Source organism: Myotis lucifugus, unplaced genomic scaffold (genome assembly GCF_000147115.1).
Source record: "Myotis lucifugus unplaced genomic scaffold, Myoluc2.0 scaffold_90, whole genome shotgun sequence".
Classification (NCBI taxonomy): Eukaryota; Metazoa; Chordata; class Mammalia; order Chiroptera; family Vespertilionidae; genus Myotis; species Myotis lucifugus.
In genome coordinates this window covers 1,007,605-1,016,683 of record NW_005871138.1, presented here as the reverse complement: position 1 = coordinate 1,016,683, position 9,079 = coordinate 1,007,605, and positions in this window count along the sequence as shown.

Here is a 9,079-nt window from a genome sequence, read left to right as displayed (position 1 = left end):
GGTTTGGGTTTTAGGGTTAGGGTTATGGTTGTTAGGGCCATAAGTTCTTATATGTGCCCTGACTGGGAATCAAACCTGCAAACTTGGTGTATTGCGAGGACACTCTATTCAACTGAGCACCTTGCCATGGTAGGTCTTTTCATTTTAATATTAAAGAATAATGTGTCCTCTGGAGCATGTTCCTTTCATTTAGTTTTTTAAAAATTATTAATTTTTAATATATATATTTTATTGATTCATTTATATTTTATTGAGTTTTAATAGAGAGGAAGGCAGAGGGATAGAGTTTCAGAAACTCTGATGAGAGAGAAACATCGATCAGCTGCCTCCTGCACACCCCCCACTGGGGATGTGTCCGCAACCAAGGTACATGTCCTTGACTGGTATCGAACCCGGGACCCTTCAGTCCATAGGCCGAAGCTCTATCCACTGAGCCAAACCGGTTAGGGTCAGTGTCAGGGTTAGTGTTCGGGTTAGGGTTTTAGGGTTAGGGTTAGGGTTAGGGTTAGGGTTGATTAGCGCCATAAGTTCTCATATGTGCCCTGACTGGGAATCAAACCTGCACACTTGATGTATGGGGAGGACACTCTATTCAACTGAGCCAATTTGGTTTTTATACTTTTACATAAATGGATGTTAAAAGCACATTCTTGTATCTGAGAACATTTTGTGATTTCAGGTTTACATAAATGTTATCTTGGACATTTTTTTCTGCATTTTTTTTTCCCATCTGTATCATCAGCTTTACTAGGTATTGACAAATTGTTCTCCATCTCCAAATTTTCACTATTTCATGAGCACATGAATCTCCATTTCCCCAGCTTTTGCTGATAATCTTGCTTACTAGAGTAATGGTGCCTCTAATCCTATCCTTTGTTTTTTGGAGGACAAATCTCAGGGATAAACAGGCAGCCTTGTTTGGGAGTAGCCAAGTCAGGCTGGGCCCTGCATTTTCTGGGGCAATTGGGACAGCCCTAGGATATGGCTGTCTAGCTGGCCCCTGTGCTCGGCTCCCAGATGGCAGCCCCCCTTCACCCCTCACTCTATGGGTGCAGTGACCAGGCTTGATTCCGGGCCTAATTTAGGGGATTCTTTCCTGCTCTGTAGCCTCAGAGGAGGCAGACGCTCCCTAGCACTCCAGGTCCTAATATATGGGTGTCTGCCCTCCACTCAGGTCTGCAGTACATTTGGCTCCATCTCCTGGTGCAAAGCCTGTGTGCCCAAAGCCCAACCCTGCTTTGTACAAAGGCAGAATAGACCCAGACAAGGGAGAGGTTTGGCCAAGGGACCAGTTTGGCACAGGCAAGTTGAGAACAAATCCAAGGGGTCTGGTCTGGGAGGGGTTTAAGCTTAGAGTTTGGACAAGATCCTTCTTGTTGCTGAGAAATCTCAGGGCAGTTTTGTGGTGAGAACCAGACAGAGTAATGGATAACCTCAGACTCCTACGCTCCTGGGCCTGTACACCCTCCCTACCTTCAACCAGAAAAAGGAGCAAGTGATGAGAAAGGTGGAGCCTCATTCATTGGGGAAAGCAGCTTTGGCTCAAGCTGTATGGGAGGGTTCGTAGTACATGCAAAACTGACCAAGTCCTTTGCTCTGAGACTTGGTTTGACCATCTCTGAATCAGAAGAGTGGCTGCTCACAATTGAACTCTCCCAGGAACCCAGAGGAACAAAGGCTGGTTGTTGGAGATCCCAAATCGACATTGGGGCTGGTGTCCTTCATGTGGAGATGGATTGAGGACCCCCCACCCCCTTATGTCCGGGACTCCAAGGAGGCTCTTTGGGCAAAACTCCCAGTGGAAAGCAGAAGCTAGAGGACTGTTTGGAAGGGCTGGGGGCATCAGTGAAAGAGGTTAGACAAGCTGAGCAACACAAAATGTTTTAAAGGGCAGCCAGGCTAGTGCAGGACCCCAGTGCCACACTCCTAACCCCTAATGGAGACAGTCACAAGAAAGACAGGAGCTGAGAGGCAAGAGAAGGTGGGTGAGAAAAGGGGCCTGTGGAAGCACATATGTGCAGGGTGCATTGCACAAGGCTCTGGGATCCTTATGACAATCCTGAATGGAGAGGTGGTTGTCCTTGGTGCATAACCTCCCTCAGGATTAGAAGGCTGGGTCTCTGGCTTTCACTATGTGGCTTCCTTGTCTCAGTCTTCTTCAGAACCCCACTATCCAGGGCTTCTCATCTTGTGAAGCAGCCAGAAGGGCCCTCATAGAAGATCAAGTTGATTGATCTCAAAGGGGAGACTGCAGGCCATATTGAGCTCACACATGATTTTGTTTGGCCCATACAGTATTTTTAATTGTGGTAAAGTACACATAAACTTTACCATCTTAACCATTTTTAAGTATACAGTTCAATAATGTTAATTATATTCACATTTGCAACCAGTCTCCAGAACTTTTACTTTTATTTTTTAAATTTTTATTTATTGATTTTTAGAGAGAGGAAGAGAGAAAGGGAGAGAAACATTGATTTGTTGTTCCACTTATTTTATGCATTAATTGGCTGATTCTTGTATGTGCCCTGACTGGGAATCCAACCCTCAACCTTGGCATATTGGGACAATGCTCTAAACCAGTGGTCGCCAACCAGTGGTCCGCGGACCACCACTGGTGGTCCATGTGGTCCAAAAGGTTGGGGACCGCTGCTCTAAACAACTGTGCTAACTCGGCCAGAGATTTTTCATCTTGCAAAACTGAAACTTTTTACCCATTAAATAGTAACTCCCTATTCCTCCCTACCTCCAACCCTGGCAGCCACCACTTAACTTTACATCTCTATGAATCTGACATTTCATATAAGTAGAATCATACAATATTTGTCTTTTTGTGTCTGGTTTATTTAACTTATTATATTGTCCTCAAGATTCATCCATTTTGTAGTTTATATCAAAATTTCCTTTTTAAAAAAATATATTTTATTGATTTTTTACAGAGAGGAAAGGGGAGGGATAGTTAGAAACATCGATGATAGAGAAACATCGATCAGCTGCCTCCTGCACACTCCCCACTGGGTATGTGCCTGCAACCAAGGTACATGCCCCTGACTGGAATCAAACCTGGGACCCTTGAGTCTGCAGGCCGACGCTCTATCCTTTGAGCCAAACCAGTTAGGGCTTTCCTTACTTTTTAAGACAATAACATTTCATTGTATGGATAGACCACATTTTGTTTATCCATTCATCTGTCGAAGCACTTGAGGTGCTTCCACCTTTTGGCTAATGTAAATACTGCTGCTATGAACATGGGTGTACAGATAACTCTTCGAGACCCTGCTTTCAATTTTTTTTATGTATACCGAGAAGTGAAAATGCTGGATAATATGGTAATTCTATGTTTAACTTTTTGAGAAACCACCATACTATTTTCCATAGCAGTTGCACCATCTTATATTCCCACCAACAGTGGACAAGGGTTCCAATTTCTCCACATCCTCGCCAATACTTGTTTTGTTCTGTTTTTTTTTTAATAACCATCCTAATACGTGTGAAATAGAACTTTTTTTTAGCCCACATCTTAAAAGTGGGAGGTTTCACACACAAAAAAAGTTTGTAGTTTTCACATAAAAAATTCTTGAAAAAAAAAATTCTTGAGAGATGTGTGCTTCAAATGACAGCTGAGCTCATGTGGGACCACTGCCATGCTAAGGCACCCTATCATGCCTCCCTGAATGGTCCAGGGCACTCCCCCTTGCCTGTAGAGGGGGGACTTAAAAATATTTCATGACCCCTGGCCAGTGTTTCTCAGTGGTTACAGCATTGGCCTGAGCACTGAAGCGTCGTGGGTTCGATTCCTGGTCAAAGGCACTTAACCTGAGTTGCAGGTTTGATCCCCAGCTCCAGTCAGGGAAGGTGCGGAAGGCAACGAATTCGATGTGTCTCTCTCACTGATGTGTTGTGTTTTTTTTCCTCTCCCTCTCCCCCTTCCTCCATCCACTCTCTAAAAGTCAATGGAAAAAAATACCCTTAGGTGAGGATTAAGAACACAAAAAAAAAGTTTCATGAGATGCTTCTAACACAGTCTGAAAAAATGTGAAGCTCTTGCCATACTAAGCCACATGCTGCCTGGCAACAATCAGCAGGACTGGGTAGTTACTGCCCCAATTCAGATAGGGTCTTGTGTCCTCCAGATGGCCAAACTGCCCTGTCTGGCCTGGTACCCCTGCACCTCTGTGTTTGAGACCCTGGTCTAGTCTCTTCTCACCCTCATCCATTTTATTAATCCTCACCTGAGGATTTTCCATTGATTTTTTTTTTTTTTTGGAGAGAGTGGAGAGGAGGGGATAAGAGAAACATCCATGTGAGAGAGAACGGACACATCAATTGCCTCCCACACGTGCCCCAGACCAGGGCTGGGGGGTGTGGGAATGGAGCCTGCAACCTAGGTACCTGCCCTTGACCGGAATTGAACCCGGGACCCTTCAGTCTTCGGGCCAATGCTCTATCCCCTGAGCCAAACCGGCTAGGGCCAGATCCATTTTATAATGGGGGAACTATGATGGCTTTGTCAACTTGTCTCAGCTAAACTACATTTCCCAGAACTCCCTTACTTTGTTTCTTGTTAGGGAGGGCTACAAGGCATGTATTTGCCAGATTTGGAAGGAAGCAACCATTTTGATTGCTGATCTGCGTTTGAAGCAGATCTTCTTAGTGTGAAGCAGCACGTAGGCCTGCAATTACCCTATTTTCCCTAGATTCTCCTTCAGGTTTTGTTTGTTTTTGATTCCTCAATCAGTTGTGTGCATGGCTAGTTAGCTCTGTATGAAGAAGGGCCTCACTCAGCTTCTGCAGGATCCCCTCATCACCAAAGTCAGAAGCAGCAATAATGGACACAGGCATGGTCCATCCTAGGGCCCCAGCTTGTGCGAGTGGCTTTCAGCCGCTCATGATCTTCCCCTTCTGACTGAGCACCTCAAGTTCCAGCATCAGTCACAGAGATTTAGCCTTACAGACATTGCTTAATCAGTCTCACAGTGTGCAGGCCAATTCCTGGTAGCATATCAAATACGAAAAAGGCGTGTATCCCTTCTGGTTCTGCTTCTCCATTGAACTCTGACTGATATGGGAACCTGAAGTCCCACTAGTCACTATTCCTGCCTCATGATCTGTCAGTCAGCTCACTGCTTTCATAATTCCCCAAACTCAGGAGCTTTTTCCATACCTGGGGGCCTGTGCTAGTGCTACTACTGCCTGCAATGTCCCTACCTGGAAGTTGCTGGTTTATCTGTCCTCCTCCTGCATGTGGCTGAGCTCCTTCTGATCAGGGAGCAGGTCTGATAGATCTCTATCCCTGCCTCAGCTCAGCATGTTCTGCATTAATGACTGTGGACTAGGCCCTTGTTATAAAAGATTGCAATCTGTTCTCCCAGTACGTGTGTGTCAATGTCTTTTATTTTGCAAATGCAAATGGCCTCATGAGCTGTCTCTGGCCATCCCAGATCTGATGCCTGAGACACAAGTACCCCTGTGCTGAGTGTTCAGACTTCCCTACAGGTCATGTGCTCAGCAGTAAGCCCTGCCATGGTAGAAGGACAGCTAGGTCAGTCCATGGGAATCAATTGGGTGGATTGCTAAGGCTGCACAGCCTGGAAAGGGGCCTTTCGAGTGCTGGTAGGGCTGTCCTGGGGCCAGAAAGTTGGAACTAGGGACCCAGAAGGTAGACCTGATTGATATCCTTAGGATGTTCACAGGGAGGCAAGGTAGCAGGAAGAGAGAGCAATACACCCAGGGGCATACAAGGAATGGAAAACCTTGGAGATCCTGGCCAGAGGCAGTGTGTTCAGACCCTCCTTGGTTGGCAGTTGAGTAAAAGAAATCTTTCTTGGCTCCACTTATAGATGAAGAAACTGAAGCTTGGGGAGGACAATCTTGCCCTAGACCAAAAGACCATAGTGGAGCCAGACCCAGAACACTCGACCTCAGCCTCCAGGACCTGGTCCCACTCAATCCCCCTCCTGATCAGTGGATGCTGAGAGGTGCCATGGCCTGAGCCATTGCTACATCCGTTGTCCTTTGCCTCCTCACTGTACTGGAGTCACGTCCCCCATGAAGCCCTCCTCCTGGGCCTTGCAGTGTTAGGTGCCTTCAATGTTCATCTGGAACTGAAGCTCCCTGAAGCCAAGTCCAAGAGACACAGTAGGTAAATGGTGTGTCTATCCTCAACTCCCCAGCTCCACACAGGAGCTGAGTATGGTGTCAGGGCAGAAAATAAACCTCCCAGTCTCAGCACCCACACCAGTGAGTTTTTTTTAACACCTTACTGGGGCTGTCTTGAGGCTAACCTGAGACCTGTACTGCTTTCCTCAGAGTGCCTGGTACACACCGAGTGTTCACCTGGGGCTGATTACGGCCATTCATCCTTCAACTTAGGATGCATGTCAGAGATGTGGGGTCCACCCACAGAGGTGCAGCTCAGCTGAAGGACCTAAGTGAGCAAGCTGCAGAGAGGAAAGGCCTGTGGATAGAGTGGGACACTGAGGAGTGGTTTTGGGGGAAGAGCAATTTGAAGGAATAAGGACCAGCATGTGATCATGGGAGGGTCAAGTGAGAAAAAGGGGAGACCAGATCTCAAATGACAGAAACTCAGTTCAAACTAGCTTGCTTTTCGTGGTACAGGCTCCATTCAAATCCTCATGCGTCTGCCTCTCCATTTTTTGGTTCCTACGTTCTCTGTCTTGGCTCCTTTTTCAGGTAGGCTCTTCCTATGTGTTGACAGAGACGGCCACTGGCAATTCTAGCCCCATGTCCCTATCCTTGGTGATTCTGGGGAAGAGAAGATTGACTCTCAGTGAACCCATGGGGTAAACCTACTTCTGACCCAATCATTGTGATGAAGTGAACAACTGACTCAACCCCCATTTGCTCTATCTTTGGGCCATGCAACCATCCCTAGGACTAAAGGGATAAGGCTCCCAGAACCATATGGCCTAAGAGTAGGCTGGTTTGAGTCCCGAGAGGAAAATTAAAGTTGTTTTATTTTTGTTTTTCCAGAAAAGTAGGAGGCCTGCACCAAGGGCTGGTCTGCTGGATGCTCCTGAAGGAAACAGCCCTTAGGGTGGAGCAGACAGCAAGCCAGGGGCCCAAGTCATCAAGGAACAAAGAGATGGAGACTAGAGAGACGAGTACCACAGAGTCAAAGAGAGAGGCCACTGGGAGACCAGGAGGTGTGAGCAGTAAAGGAAGAATTTTGGTCAGAAATATGGAAAGGCAGCACGGAATAAGGATGACCTGATGGGTATTTGGGGTGTGCTAAGTGCTCAGGGGATGTCCTCCAAGGACTGATAGTCAGCAGGGTTGGGGGGCTTTGGTTAGGGAGGGCTCCAAGAGGGGATGAATCTCAGTGTCAACTGCTGGGCAGGAAGCAGTATGCTACGCAAGTGCCAGGGCCCCTGCAGTAGCCCTTCCCAACCCTCTGAATCTCAAAGCCACCTGGAACCTGGTCAGAAAGCAAAGTTCCAGGCCCAAGCCCCAAATTCCAATAAGGACAATTGGGGTGAGTCTAGGAGGCATTTAGGCTGGGTTTTTGATTTAGGGAAGTACAGTAGAATCTGAGGGAATCACATTTAACTGATCAGGAGCACCATGCCCCAGAATCCTGGGTAAATTGGGGCTTCTCTTGGCCTCTAGCTGCTATTCCACTCACTGGCCCAGCAGGCAAGTATGGGGCAGGACCTAGGCTAGCACAATAACTCAGCAGGGCATGGGGAACATTGCCCCCCAATCAACTGCAAAGTAGATGAAGTTGTTCCTGATCAGCAAGTGGCCAGGACATGGGCTGGCAGGGTCAGTTGAGCTGTCAGCCCTGGCCCACTACTGGTCCAGTCTCCAACTGAGGCCTCCTGTCTGTTTCCTGGATGCCCAGTTCCCCAGAACTAGCCCCCAACAAGTCTAGCATCACATTTTCTTCTCTGCCCTAATGACAGTGCTTCCTGCAGCCACCAGTCACACTCCGGTCAGGACCCCATCTTGCACTCTGGCTGGCATGCCAGGGTCAGGGGGATCAGCAGGCCAGAGGCCCTTCTCCAGTGGTTTCCCCTTCCCCAATCTATTGCCCTTCCCCCTACCATCTACAGTCTACATAGGGATCAAAAGATCCCCTGCATCTCTCTCTTAACCCCAGCCCCGCCCGATCTGGTACATGCACTACTACCCACTGTTCTAGAGCATCCCTGGTTTTAAGATTGTCTTTTTATAGAAACATGTCAGAATACGACTCAGCCTGCTGCCCAACTAGAGGGACAACTATCCATATGCTGGACACCAGAGCGTCTCTGGGCTAAGGGTCCCAATGTGCCCAGGAACCCTCCCATCCAGTCTGCACTCAATTAGCCAACAAACAGGACCAATCAGTGCCTTGCTCAGGCTGCACCTCCGGATGTGGGTAGCAAGCCAGAGCCCAGGGCCTCCACTATTAATTTCACATCCGCACTAAGTCACCCAGAATTCAGAATAATTTACCTCCATAAAAGCCCAACCCTGGTGGGCCCTTGTAAGAGCCGAGGAGCCCTTACCAGAAAACCCTGAAAAAGCACCGCCCCTCCGCCCCATCCCAAGGCCGAGGGCCCCTTATCCGGACCTGACCAGACCACCTCCAGCATCTTCCGAGCTGTGGTCCCCTGGGGCCCATCATCCCACTCAAGAGTGCCGACCGCGCCCATCCCTGTCCCACTCAGAAGAAAAGGAGAGCGGTGCAAAGGTTTAAACAATTTATTGTGCCCCCAAATGCTGACGGGATGGAGGGAAGCGCCACGCAGTACCGCGCGATTGTTTGTCGCGCACCGAAAGGCGGGAAGAGTGGGGAGACAGAAGGGCGGCATGGTGGCTCCGGCCAGTGGCGCCTACGAGCGGGTAACCATAGCGACAGCCGTTGCCAAGGGCGAGGAGCCAATGGGGGCGACGCCAGGGCCGTTTCAAAATCCAAAGCAAATAAACAAAAAAACAACACACTACCACGATGGGCGGGGGATGGGAGGGACGGAGGGGCCCTGGGCCCCTCGCTGCGCTCAGCGGGCGCGAAGGCCTGGGCCAGGGAACACGGATAAAACTACATACACTTGGGATACAAAAACCGAACACC